Source organism: Panthera onca (assembly GCF_046562875.1).
Source record: "Panthera onca isolate mPanOnc1 chromosome E1 unlocalized genomic scaffold, mPanOnc1 haplotype 2 h2.Chr16_ul_5, whole genome shotgun sequence".
In the NCBI taxonomy this organism is placed as follows: Eukaryota; Metazoa; Chordata; class Mammalia; order Carnivora; family Felidae; genus Panthera; species Panthera onca.
This window is the reverse complement of record NW_027675819.1, coordinates 897,354-912,267: the sequence shown is the minus strand read 5'-3', so window position 1 is coordinate 912,267 and position 14,914 is coordinate 897,354. Positions and strand designations below refer to the sequence as shown.

Below are 14,914 nucleotides of genomic sequence, written 5' to 3'. Positions count from 1 at the left end.
AAGTCTTTAAATATTTGGTTAAGAATACAAAGTAATTTGGTGCTCCTTAAAGTAAACTTCTCAAAGATTCTTTATCTTGGAAATAGGCAATAGGCTGTGCCTTATCTTTTATAGATTAGAACTGGAATTTGATTTTTTTAGTGGGATAAACAAAGGAGTAGTGTTATCAAAAGCTCATCCTATTTATATAAAACCTTTATATGCGGCCTTAGAAAATTCTTAGAAATCTTTATCCATTCTAATATTGGGATATTATATATAATCAAAGAAAGACATTTTCTAAGTATAGAATGACTATTAAAATGTTTAATAGTTTCAAAAGCATACTGGAATAAAGATAACAAAGTGAATGGTAGCCTGAGGTGGGAGAAACCAGAGGTCAAGAAAGCTCACTTCTAATCTCTGATCTTGTATTTCCTTTTGTGACCTGGGGAAAAAAATCATGATATCATGTCTAAGTATTTTTTAAAATGTATAAAATAATACACTAATTCTTTACCGACATATCTTTGAGTTGTTGTCAGGCCAAGACAAGATAATGTAAGTTAAAATTAAAAATGTTGTACGCTTGTAACTAGAAAGATTTTGATTAACTTTCCTGGCATTTTTCAGTTTTACTTTCTCCTTGTGTGTTGAATTGCTTTTTCCTCTTAGAACCATATATTTTTAGTGGTATTAGCTGATGGCTATAATCATGTTATCTCCCTATAATTTATTTTACATAATTCTATAGTTGTCATAATTAACATTTGAAGATATTGAAGAAAATATTCTTTTCTCCTTAGAAACGAAAAAAGTGAATTTTAAAGATTTCATTGATACAATGATGACCAATACGGAACGCTTCTCTGAAAAATTATGTAAGAACATCACATTTTGTGCTTTTATTTACTTTTTCAAGTTTATTTATTTATTTTGAGAGACAGAGAAAGAGCAGGGGCAGGGCAGAGAGAGAGAAAGGGAGAGAGAGAGAATCCCAAGAAGACTCCACACTGTCAGTTACAGAGCCCAGTGCACAGCTCGATCTCACAAACCATGAGATCGTGACCTGAGCGGAACTCAAGAGTTGGACACACTTACCCGACTGAGCCACCCACCCCAACATATATTGTGCTTTTAGTGGACCAACTGGTGTGACAAACTTTAGAAGAGTGTAGCAGACTAGAAGAGGTAGTCATCCTGTAGATCATCAGCCAAACAGATGCCTGGCTTACTGCTGATGTTTGGTTTCAATCTTCTCTGTTAATGATTTCTAAATCTCGAGCACTTCCATGTGCAAATGAATTGAAAGTTTTTATGAGCTTCCTGTTTATCCTCACACTTACTATAAAGAGCTAGAACCGTGTATATAAAATTCCTTTTCGGAAGATGTAAAACGTCTTCCCAGTTTGGGGAAGTGATGCCATCTAGTGACTAGCGCTGAGTACTCATATGCAGAATTTCCTCTTTCATTTGTTTATATATTTTTTTCCATCTTCCAATTTATTCAGTAATATTTACTGAGCCATTGTTATATATGCTTTCTGTTAAGCTGATGAGCTGTTAAGATGAGAAAGACAGTCTTGGCCACTCAGAAGCTCACTGTAAAGAAATACAAGGTCTTATATGTACATTTTAAATGGAGTGAAGCTAGTTTAAAAATTGAAGCGAAAAGTAGCATTTTGTTATTTTGTGCTTAGCTGTTGGGTAATAGTGCATTTTAAGTAACAGTTATTTTACCTTACACTAGAAATCAATTTAATTTGCTTTCTATACAAGGTGGAACATAATAGATTAATTGGATGAAGAGATTATTTGCATTGTTAGTCACTTCATTTATCCTAGGAATTTTAGTTTCGTGGAGATAAAAAGTTTTTGTTTTTGTTTTTAAACATTTTTATTATTTTTGAGAGACAGAGAGAGCACGAGCCGGGGAGGGGCAGAAAGAGACAGAAACACAGAATCTAAGCAGACTCTAGGCTCTGAGCTTGTCAGCACAGAGCCCGACGTGGGGCTCGAACTCACAAACAGTGAGGTCGTGACCCAAGCCGAAGTAGGATGCTTAATCAACTGATCCACCCAGGCACCCCGAGTTAAAAAGTTTTATTATCACGGAGTTGTATAGTATATTATCTTACTCGTATCTATAGTTAAATTTCCTTTCTTGTTGTTAAATATTGCACATTTATATTCACTGCTTTCCTTTTTTCTTCATCTGGCTGCTCATTTCTTCACCAGACAGCTTATTGGTTCTGTATACCTCATTGGGACCTTCTATCCATTTATCCCTCAACTTTGTCCTTACCCACCAGTCTCCCTGTTTTCACTTTTCTTCCTTATCCACTTGAAAATCACTGGTCTGTGTACCTCGAATACCCTACAGTCTTCAGTACCCTAAATTGCCCTTTGGTTGCACCTGTCTTACAAAACTCCCAACCCTGGCTTTTCCTCGTGGCTGACATCATTTCTAGAGAAAATTATATAGCTCAGCAGATTGAACACTTTGAAATCTTGACCATCAGTGTCTGGTGGCCCTCAGCACTACCTAGGAATTATGTGATTCCCACCCTCTCCCAGTTAGTTTATTCTTTTACTCTCTGAAATAACTAATTAACAATCTCCATTCTCTCAAACTTCCATTCCTACTCCAACCTTAGCCCTTCTCACATTTAGCAGATAACTTAGCCTTTATAAGGAAAATAGAAGCCTGTCACTATTTTGAGGACGTTAAGATATTTCCCAATATTTTCTCCTAAAAGTTTTTAAGTATTTCTTTTTCATAGTTAAGTCTTTAATTCACCTGAAATTGATTTTTATGTTTAGAGTGAAATTGGGATCCAATTTAATTTTTTTCCATAAAGATATTAGCTGGTGACAGTTTTATATTAATTCTTTGAGATTTATGTATTATATAAATTGATTTGGAACCTGACACTCACACATGATGGCCTTGGGATTTAGGTTATCATTGGAGATTTTATTCCTTCTAGTCATACCTCTGGCAGAGAACAGGCTTTCTTCTTGAATTCCTAAAAAGGTGACTAAAGTGTTTTTATTAATAATTTTCAGATGGAAAGATTTTCCGGGGCCCTGTCTTTTTGGGGAAAAGTTTTCAATTAGCAATAATTGCGCCTCGGATAAACCTCATTGGCTATGATACTGCCACTGTGCAAAGCTGGGCCCTGTCTTTTTTTTGTTTGTTTGTTTTGTATTAAATTTTTTTTTAATGTTTATTTATTTTTGAGAGAGCAAGAGACAAAGTGCGAGCAGCAGATAGGCAGAGAGAGAGGGAGACACAGAATCCGAAACAGGCTCCAGGTTCTGAGCTGTCAGCACAGAGCCCAATGGGGGACTCGAACTCACAAACTGAGAGATCGTGACCTTAGTTGAAGTCGACGCTTAACTGACTGAGCTACCCGGGCCCTGGTGTTAAGTACGCACCTCTATAATTCTAGACTTGTCTGTATCAAGTAATAACAATAATACTTATTATATTACTCACATTTATTGAGGGTTTACTATGTGCCAGTACTGTTCTAAATAATTTTTATTTATTAACTCACTTAATTCTCACATCAACTCTATTATTTTTATTTTATGGATGGGAAAACCACAGCCCAGAGGTTAAAGAAGTCACATAGCTAGTATGTGGTAGAATTAAGATTAGAACTCGGGTAGAGTGGTGCCTGGTTGGTTCAGTCAGTTGAGTGTCCGACTTTTGATTTTAGCTCAGGTCATGACCGCAGCGTTGTGAGATGGAGCCCCACATCAGGCTCTGTGCTGGGCATGGATCCTGCTTAAGATTCTGTCCTGAGAGGCCCTTTGTCAGCTTGGCAGAGTGGTGCCACCCCAGAACCCGGGTGTGTGGAGTGGGATCCTTTAAGACGTTGGGGTTTGAATCCCAGCTGAGTGCCTGGGAGGTGCAGGAGACTGTGGAGCGGGACAAACTGACCAGATCGTGCCTGTGCTGTGCTGTGAGGGCTGCCTGAACAGGGTGGTTTGGTCTAGGGAGGAGAAACTGCGACGATGCCATTTTCCTCCAATCACCAACATGGTGGGGCTTCAGGGAACAGGACAGCAGGCCCCCAGTGGAGGTTGGACTGCTTACACCAAACCCTGCCTCACCATGCCTGGCAACTGCATATCTGCTGGAGGGAGAATTGACCCTTACCCAACCAGAGGGTCCCTCCTCCAGACCAGCACAACCACTGGTTCCAGGGCACCATCGGACAACGGTCCGGCAGTTTTTCATTTTCTGATTTGATTTTTGGAAATACATATTTTCTTTTCTTGTCTTTTCTCCTTCTTCTTCTTCCTTCCCTTCTCTATTCTGGTTGTTAATTTGTTTAAGCAGGCATTTTTAATCTATGCATTTTACACCTCTTCTGTATCTCCTCCTTCTTTATTTTTCTCTCTCTCTCTAGATTAAGCCATATAGTTTCTCTGATTCTCTGCCTGCTCAATTTTTTTTTCTCTTTCCCTGCTTCTGTCATTTCCCTCTTTCTATGGGATAAGGCTTCTTCCACCCCCTCCCCTTTTTAATTTTTTCCAGGGTTACTTCAATGAACAAATCAAAGCACGCCTGGTGGAAAGTCCAAACCACCAGTGCGAGTAGGGGTATAAAGCAACCAGAGTCACAACAACAGAGAGCATGTGACACACTCCAAAAACACCTCCTGAAGGGTCAGGCCCTGGATAGTATATGACCCCTTTTTAACATAGTAGTACTCACAGGGGCAGGACACATAACAAACTATTAAAACACGTAAAAGACAGAAAACTAGACAAAATGACTAGACAGAAGAATTCTCAAAAATTCTAGGAAGAAATGACAGCCAGAAAAATTGCTCAAAACAGATATAAACAATATATCTAAACAAGAATTTGGAATAATAGTCATAAGACTAAGAGCTGGGCTTGAAAAAACTATAGAAGACAGCAGAGAATCTATTGCTGCAGAGATCAAGGACACAAGAGATAGTCATGATGAATTAAGAAATGCAGTAAATGAGATGCAAAATAAACTAGATGCAGAGACAGCAAGGATGAAGGAGCAGAGGGAAGAATAAGTGAAATAGAAGATAACATGGAAAATGATGAAGCTGAAAAAGAGAGAGAGAGGAAAATATTAGACCACGAGGGGAGAATTAGAGACCTAAGTGATTCAATGAGATATAATAATATCTGTATCATAGGAATTCCAGAAGGAGAAGAAAGAGACAGGGGCAGAAGGTTTGTTTCACCAAATTATAGTTGAGAGCTTCCCTAATCTGGGGGAGGAAGCAGACATCCAAGTCCAGGAGGCCCAGAGAATTCCCTTCAGAATTAACAGAAGCAGGTCAGCCCCAAGGCATGTCATAGTGAAATTGGCAAAATACAAAGATAAAGAGAGAATTCTGAAAGCAGCTAGGGACAAACGGGCCTTAACCTACAAGGGCAGACACACAAGGGTAGTAGCAGACCTGTCCACTGAAACTTGGCAGGCCAGAAGGGAGTAGCTGGAAATATTCAATGTGCTGAATAGGAAAAATATGCAGCCAGGAATCCTTTATCCATCAAGGCTGTCATTCAGAGTGAAAGGAGAGATCAAGGCTTTTCCAGACAAACAAAAACTGAAGGAATTCATGACCACTAAACCAACCCTGCAGGCACTCTGTGAGTGGAATGCTGCAAAGACTACAAAGGACCAGAGACATTGCCACAATCATGAAACCTACAGATAACACAATGACACTAAATCCATATCTTTCAGTCATAACTCTGAATGTAAATGGGCTAAATGCCCCAATCAAAAGGCATAAGGTATCAACATGGATAAAAAACCAAGTTCCATCTATATGCTGTCTACAAGACACTCATTTTAGACCTGAGGACACCTGAAAATTGGAAGTGAGGGGATGGAGAACCATATATCATGCTACTGGAAGTCAAAAGAAAGCTGGAATAGCCATACTTATATCAGACAAACTAGATTTTAAAGTAAAGACGGTAGCAAATGATAAAGAAGGGCATTATTGTCATAATTAAGGGGCCTATCCATCAAGAAGAGATAACAATCGTAAATGTTTATGCCCCCAACTTGGTAGAACCCAAATTTATAAATTAATCACAAACATAAGCAATCTTACTGATAATAATACGGTAATTGTAGATGACTTTATTTTTTTTCAATATATGAAATTTATTGTCAAATTAGTTTCCATACAACACCCAGTGCTTATCCCAAAAGGTGCCCTCCTCAATACCCATCACCCACCTTCGCTTCCCTCCCACCCCCCATCAACCCTCAGTTTGGTCTCAGTTTTTAAGAGTCTCTTATGCTTTGGCTCTCTCCCACTCTAACCTCTTTTTTTTTTTCTCCTTCCCCTCCCCCATGGGTTTCTGTTAAGTTTCTTAGGATCCACGTAAGAGTAAAACCATATGGTATCTGTCTTTCTCTGTATGGCTTATTTCACTTAGCATCACACTCTCCAGTTCCATCCATGTTGCTACAAAGGGCCATATTTCATTCTTTCTCATTGCCACGTAGTATTCCATTGTGTATATAAACCACAATTTCTTTCTCCATTCATCAGTTGATGGACATTTAGGCTCTTTCCATAATTTGGCTATTGTTGAGAGTGCCGCTATAAACATTGGGGTACAAGTGCCCCTATGCATCAGTACTCCTGTATCCCTTGGGTAAATTCCTAGCAGTGCTATTGCTGGGTCATAGGGTAGGTCTATTTTTAATTTTCTGAGGAACCTCCACACTGTTTTCCAGAGCAGCTGCACCAATTTGCATTCCCACCAACAGTGCAAGAGGGTTCCCATTTCTCCACATTCTCTCCAGCATCTACAGTCTCATGATTTGTTCATTTTAGCCACTCTGACTGGCGTGAGGTGATATCTGAGTGTGGTTTTGATTTGTATTTCCCTGATGAGGAGCGATGTTGAGCATCTTTTCATGTGCCTGTTGGCCATCCGGATGTCTTCTTTAGAGAAGTGTCTATTCATGTTTTCTGCCCATTTCTTCACTGGGTTATTTGTTTTTCGGGTGTGGAGTTTGGTGAGCTCTTTATAGATTTTGGATACTAGCCCTTTGTCCGATATGTCATTTGCAAATATCTTTTCCCATTCCGTTGGTTGCCTTTTAGTTTTGTTGGTTGTTTCCTTTGCTGTGCAGAAGCTTTTTGTCTTCATAAGGTCCCAGTAGTTCATTTTTGCTTTTAATTCCCTTGCCTTTGGGGATGTGTCGAGTAAGAGATTGCTACGGCTGAGGTCAGAGAGGTCTTTTCCTGCTTTCTCCTCTAGGGTTTTGATGGTTTCCTGTCTCACATTCAGGTCCTTTATCCATTTTGAGTTTATTTTTGTGAATGGTGTGAGAAAGTGGTCTTGTTTCATTCTTCTGCATGTTGCTGTCCAGTTCTCGCAGCACCATTTGTTAAAGAGACTGTCTTTTTTCCATTGGATGTTCTTTCCTGCTTTGTCAAAGATGAGTTGGCCATACATTTGTGGGTCTAGTTCTGGGGTTTCTATTCTATTCCATTGGTCTATGTGTCTGTTTTTGTGCTAATACCATGCTGTCTTGATGATTATAGCTTTGTAATAGAGGCTAAAGTCTGGGATTGTGATGCCTCCTGCTTTGGTCTTCTTCAAAATTACTTTGGCTATTCGGGGCCTTTTGTGGTTCCATATGAATTTTAGGATTGCTTGTTCTAGTTTCGAGAAGATTGCTGGTGGAATTTTGATTGGGATTGCATCGAATGTGTAGATAGCTTTGGGTAGTATTGACATTTTGACAATATTTATTCTTCCAATCCATGAGCATGGAATGTTTTTCCATTTCTTTATATCTTCTTCAATTACCTTCATAAGCTTTCTATAGTTTTCAGCATACAGATCTTTTACATCTTTGGTTAGATTTATCCCCAGGTATTTTATGCTTCTTGGTACAATTGTGAATGGGATCAGTTTCTTTATTTGTCAACTGATGAATGCAACTGTTGAATGCAACTGATTTCTGTACATTGATTTTGTATCCTGAAACTTTGCTGAAATCATGTATCAGTTCTAGCAGACTTTTGGTGGAGTCTGTCGGATTTTCCACGTATAATAACATGTCTTCTGCAAAAAGTAAATGCTTAACTTCATCTTTGCCAATTTTGATGCCTTTGATTTCCTTTTGTTGTCTGATTGCTGATGCTAGAACTTCCAACACTGTGCTAAACAACAGCAGTGAGAGTGGACATCCCTGTCGTGTTCCTGATCTCAGGGAAAAAGCTGTCAGTTTTTCCCCATTGAGGATGATGTTAGCTGTGGGTTTTTCATAAATGGCTTTTATGATGTTAAAGTATGTTCCTTCTATCCCGACTTTCTCGAGGGTTTTTATTAGGAAAGGATGCTGAATTTTGTCAAATGCCTCTTCTGCATCGATTGACAGGATCATATGGTTCTTATCTTCTCTTTTATTAATGTGATGTATCACATTGATTGATTTGCGAATGTTGAACCAGCCCTGCATCCCAGGAATGAATCCCACTTGATCATGGTGAATAATTCTTTTTAGAAGCTGTTGAATTCGATTTGCTAGTATCTTATTGAGAATTTTTGCATCCACATTCATCAGGAATATTGGCCTATAGTTCTCTTTTATTACTGGGTTTCTGTCTGGTTTAGGAATCAAAGTAATACTGGCTTCATAGAATGAGTCTGGAAGTTTTCCTTCCCTTTCTATTTTTTGGAATAGCTTGAGAAGGATAGGTATTATCTCTGCTTTAAACGTCTGGTAGAACTCCCCTGGGAAGCCATCTGGTCCTGGACTCTTATTTGTTGGGAGATTTTTGATAACTGATTCAATGTCGTCACTGGTTATGGGTCTGTTCAAGCTTTCTGTTTCCTCCTGATTGAGTTTTGGAAGTGTGTGGGTGTTTAGGAATTTGTCCATTTCTTCCAGGTTGTCCAGTTTGCTGGCATATAATTTTTCATAGTATTCCCTGATAATTGCTTGTATCTCTGAGGGATTGGTTGTAATAATTCCATTTCATTCATGATTTTATCTGTTTAGGTCCTCTCCCTTTTCTTTTTGAGAAGCCTGGCTAGAGGTTTATCAATTTTGTTTATTTTTTCAAAAAACCAACTCTTGGTTTCATTGATCTGCTCTACAGTTTTTTAGATTCTATATTGTTTATTTCTGCTCTGATCTTTATTATTTCTCTTCTTCTGGGTTTAGGCTGTCTTTGCTGTTCTGCTTATATTTCCTTTAGATGTGCCGTTAGATTTTGTATTTGGGATTTTTCTTGTTTCTTGAGATAGGCCTGGATTGCAATGTATTTTCCTCTCAGGACTGCCTTCGCTGCATCCCAAAGCGTTTGGATTGTTGTATTTTCATTTTCGTTTGTTTCCATATATTTTTTAATTTCTTCTCTAATTGCCTGGTTGACCCATTCATTCTTTAGTAGGGTGTTCTTTAACCTCCATGCTTTTGGAGGTTTTCCAGACTTTTTCCTGTGGTTGATTTCAAGCTTCATAGCATTGTGGTCTGAAAGTATGCATGGTATGATTTCAATTCTTATATACTTATGAAGGGCTGTTTTGTGACCCAGTATGTGATCTATCTTGGAGAATGTTCCATGTGCACTCGAGAAGAAAGTATATTCTGTTGCTTTGGGATGCAGAGCTCTAAATATATCTGTCAAGTCCATCTGATCTAATGTATCATTCAGGGCCCTTGTTTCTTTATTGACTGTGTGTCTAGATGATCTATCCATTTCTGTAAGTGGAGTGTTAAAGTCCCCTGAAATTACCACATTCTTATCAATAAGGTTACTTATGTTTGTGAGTAATTGTTTTATATATTTGGGGGCTCCTGTATTTGGCACATAGACATTTATAATTGTTAGCTCTTCCTGATGGATAGACCCTGTAATCATTATATCATGCCCTTCTTCATCTCTTGTTACAGCCTTTAATTTAAAGTTTAGTTTGTCTGATATAAGTATGGCTATTCCAGCTTTCTTTTGACTTCCAGTGGCATGATAAATAGTTCTCCATCCCCTCACTCTCAATCTGAAGGTGTCCTCAGGTCTAAAATGAGTCTCTTGTAGACAGCAAATAGATGGGTCTTGCTTTTTTATCCATTCTGATACCCTATGTCTTTTGGTTGGCACATTTAATCCATTTACATTCAGTGTTATTATAGAAAGATATGGGTTTAGAGTCATTGTGATGTCTGTAGGTTTCATGTTTGTAGCGATGTCTCTGGTACTTTGTCTCACAGGATCCCCCTTAGGATCTCTTGTAGGGCTGGTTTAGTGGTGACGAATTCCTTCAGTTTTTGTTTGTTTGGGAAGACCTTTATCTCTCCTTCTGTTCTAAATGACAGACTTGCTGGATAAAGGATTCTTGGCTGCATATTTTTTTCTGTTCATCACATTGAAGATCTCCTGCCATTCCTTTCTGGCCTGCCAAGTTTCAGAAGAGAGATCAGTCACAAGTCTTATAGGTCTCCCTTTATATGTAAGAGCACATTTATCCCTCGCTGCTTTCAGAATTTTCTCTTTATCCTTGTACTTTTCCAGTTTCACTATGATATGTCATGCAGAAGATCGATTCAAGTTACGTCTGAAGGGAGTTCTCTGTGCCTCTTAGATTTCAATGCCTTTTTCCTTCCCCAGATCAGGGAAGTTCTCAGCTATGATTTCTTCAAGTACATCTTCAGCACCTTTCCCTCTCTCTTCCTCCTCTGGAATACCAATTATGTGTAGAATATTTCTCTTTAGTGCATCACTTAGTTCTGTAATGTTCCCCTCATACTCCTGGATTTTTTTTATCTTTTTCTCAGCTTCCTCTTTTTCCATAATTTTATCTTCTAGTTCACCTATTCTCTCCTCTGCCTCTTCAATCCGAGCCGTGGTTGTTTTATTTTGCAGCTCATTTATAGCATTTTTTAGCTCCTCCTGGCTGTTCCTTAGTCCCTTGATCTCTGTAGCAATAGATTCTGTGCTGTCCTTTACACTTTTTTCAAGCCCAGCGATTAATTTTATGACTATTATTCTAAATTCACTTTCTGTTATATTGTTTAAATTGTTTTTGATCAGTTCGTTAGCTGTCGTTATTTCCTGGAGATTCTTTTGAGGGGAATTCTTCCGTTTGGTCATTTTGGATAGTCCCTGGAGTGGTGCGGAACTGCGGGGCACTTCTCCTGTGCTGTCTTGAATAACTTGCGTTGGTGGGTGGGGCCGCAGTCAGACCTGATGTCTGCCCCCAGCCCACCACTGGGGCCACAGTCAGACTGGTGTGTACCTTCTCTTCCCCTCTCCTAGGGGCGGGATTCACTGTGGGGTGGCGTGCCGTGGCCCATCTGGGCTACTTGCACACTGCCAGGCTTATGGTGCTGGGGATCTGGCGTATTAGCTGTGGTGGATCGGCAAGGTGCACAGGGGCGGGAGGGGCAGGCTCAGCTAGCTTATCCTTCCGTGATCAGCTTCTGGAGGGGCCCTGCGGCACCGGGAGGGAGTCAGACCCGCCGCCAGTGGGATGGATCCACAGAAGCACAACGTTGGATGTTTGCGCGGTGCAAGCAAGTTCCCTGGCAGGAACCGGTTCCCTTTGGGATTTTGGCTGGGGGATGGGCGAGGGAGATGGCGCTGGCGAGCGCCTTTGTTCCCCACCAATTTGAGCTTTGTCGTCCGGGGCTCAACAACTCTCCCTCCCGTTGTCCTCCAGCCTTCCCGCTCTCTGAGCAGAGCTGTTAACTTATAACCTTCCAGATGTTAAGTCCTGCTTGCTGTCTGAACACACTCCGTCCAGCCCCTCCGCTTTTGCAAGCCAGACTCGGGGGCTCTGCTTGCCCGGCGGGCTGCCCTTCTGCCCTGACTCCCTCCCGCCAGTCTGTAGCACGCACTGCCTCTCCGCCCTTCCTACCCTCTTCCATGGTCCTCTCGTCTATGCTTGGCTCCGGAGACTCCGTTCTGCTAGTCTTCTGGCAGTTTTCTGGGTTATTTAGGCAGGTGTAGATGGAATCTATGTGATCAGCAGGATGCGGTGAGCCCGGCATCCTCCTACGCCGCCATCTTCCCTGTGGATGACTTTAATACTCCACTTACAGTAATGGAGAGATGACCTAGGCAGAAAATTAATAAAGAAACAACGGTCTTGAATGATACCCTGGACCAGATGGAGTTGACAAATATATTCAGAACTTTTTATCCAAAAGCAGCAGAATACACATTCTTCTCGAGTGCACATGGAATATTCTCCAAAATAGATCACATACTGGGTCACAAAGCAGCCCTAAATAAATATAAAAGGATTGAGATCATACCATGAATATTTTCAGATCACAATGCTATGAAACTTGAAATCAACCACAAGACAAAATTTGGAAAGCCTCCTAATGCATGGAGGTTAAAGAACATCCTACTAAAGAATCAGTGGGTCAATTAGGCAGTTAAAGAAGAAATTTAAAAATATATGGAAGCAAATGAGAATGAAAATAAAACATTCCCAACCCTTTGGGATGCAGCAAAGGCAGTCCTAAGAGGAAAATACACTGCAATCCAGGCCTATCTCAAGAAACAAGAAAAGTCCCCAAAACAGAATCTACCCTCACACCTAAAGGAACTAGAAGCAGAGCAGCAAAGAAACCCCAAAGCCAGCAGAAGAAGAGAAATAATAAAGATTAGAGCAGAACTAAACAATATGGAATCCAAAAAAACCCAAAAAACAAAAAACACAGTAGAACAGATCAATTAATCTAAGAGGTGGTTTTTGGAAACAATAAACAAAATTGATAAAACCCTAGCCAGACTTCTCAAAAAGAAAAGAGAGAGAACCCAAATAGATAAAATCACAGATGAAAGAGGAGAGATCACAACCAACACCACAGAAATACAAACAATTATTAGAGAATACTGTGAAAAATTATATGCCAACAAACTGGACAATCTGTAAGAAATTGGACAAATTCCTAGACACCCACACACTACCAAAACTCAAACTGGAAGAAATAGAAAATTTGAACAGACCCACAACCAGTGAAGAAATTGAATCAGTTATCAAAAATCTCCCAACAAATGAGTCCCAACAAATGGGCCAGATGGCTACCCAAGGGACTTCTACCAGACATTTAAAGCAGAGTTAGTACCTATTCTTCTCAAGCTGTTCCAAACAATAGAAATGGAAGGAAGGCTTCTGGACTAATTCTATGTAGCCAGCATTACCTCGATTCCCAAACCAGACAGAGACCCCACTAAAAAGAATTACAGGCCAATATCCCCGATGAACATGGATGCAAAAATTCTCAACAAGATACTAGCAAATTGAATTCAACAGTATATTAAAAGAATTATTAACCATGATCAAGTGGGATTCATTCCTGGGCTGCAGGACTGGTTCAATATTCGCAAATCAATCAATGTGGTATATCACATCGATAGAAGAAAGGATAAGAACAATATGATCCTGTCAATAGATGCAGAAAAAGCATCTGACAAAATACAGCATCATTAGTAAAAACCCTCCAGAAAGTTGGGATAGAAGGAACATATCTTAACATCATCAAATCTACATATGAAAAGCCCAAGCTAATATCATCCTCAATGGGGAAAAACTGAGAGTTTACCCACTGAGATCAGGAATACAACAGGGATGTCTACTCTCACCACTGTTGTTTAATATAGTGTTGGAAGTCCTAGCCTCAGCAATCAGACAACAAAAGGAAATAAAAGGCATCCAAATTGGCAAAGAAGTCAAACTTTCATTTTTTGCAGATGACATGATACTCTACATGGAAAACTCAAAAGACTCCACCAAAAAACTAGAACTGATACATGAATTCAGCAAAGTCGCAGGATATAAAACCAATGTACGGAAATTGGTTGCATTTCTATACACCAAGAATGAAGCAATAGTAAGAGAAATCAAAGAATCGATCCCATTTACAATTGTATCGAGAACCATAAAATACCTAGGAATAAGTTTAACCAAAGAGGTAAAAGATCTGTATGCTGAAAACTGTAGAAAACTTATGAAAGAAATTGAAGAAGACACAAAGAAATGGAAAGGCATTCCAGGCTCATGGATTGGAAGAAAAAATATTGTTAAAATGTGGATAGTACCCAAAGCAATCTACACATTCAGTGTAATCCCACTCAAAATTGCACCAGCATTCTTCTCAGAGCTAGAACAAACAATCTTTCAAATTTGTAGGGAACCACATGAGACCCTGAATAGCCAAAGTAATGTTGAACAGGAAAACCAAAGTAGGAAGCATCACAATCCCAGACTTCAGCCTCTACTACAAAGCTGTAATCATCAAGACAGTATGGTATTGGCACAAAAATAGGCACATAGACCAGTGGAGTAGAATACAGAACCCAGAATTGGACTCACAAAGGTATGGCCAATTAATCTTTGATGAAGCAGGGAAGAGTATCCAAGGAAAAAAAGAAAGTCTCTTTGGCAAATAGTGCTGGAAGACCTGTACAGTAACAAGCAGAAGAATGAAACTGGACCACTCTCTCACACCATACACAAAAATAAACTCAAAGTGGATGAAGGGCCTAAATGTGAGACAGGAAACCATCAAAACCCTAGAGGGGAAAACAGTCAACAACCTCTTTGACCTCAGCCACAGCAACTTCTTACTTGATACGTCTCTGAAGGCAAGGGAGATAAAAGCAAAAATGAACTATTGGGACCTCATCAAGATAAAAAGTTTCTGCACAGCCAAGGAAACAATCAACAAAACTAAAAGGCAACTGATCGAATGGAAGACGATATTTACAAATGACATATCAGATAAAGGTTAGTATCCAAAATCTATAAAGAACTTACCAAGCTCAACACCCGACAAACAAACCAGTGAAGAAATGGACAGATGACATGAGCAGACACTTTTCCAAAGAAGACATCCAGATGGCCAGCAGACACATGAAAAGATGCTCAACATCGC

At 39.6% G+C, this 14,914-nt stretch overlaps 2 pseudogenes; one reads left to right on the top strand and one right to left on the bottom strand.

Annotated features, from left to right (window-relative positions):
• LOC144615155 (EF-hand calcium-binding domain-containing protein 13-like) overlaps window positions 1-14,914 on the top strand; it is a 99,029-nt pseudogene that overhangs the window by 59,100 nt on the left and 25,015 nt on the right.
• On the bottom strand, window positions 3,030-3,156 carry LOC144615206 (U4 spliceosomal RNA; annotated as a pseudogene).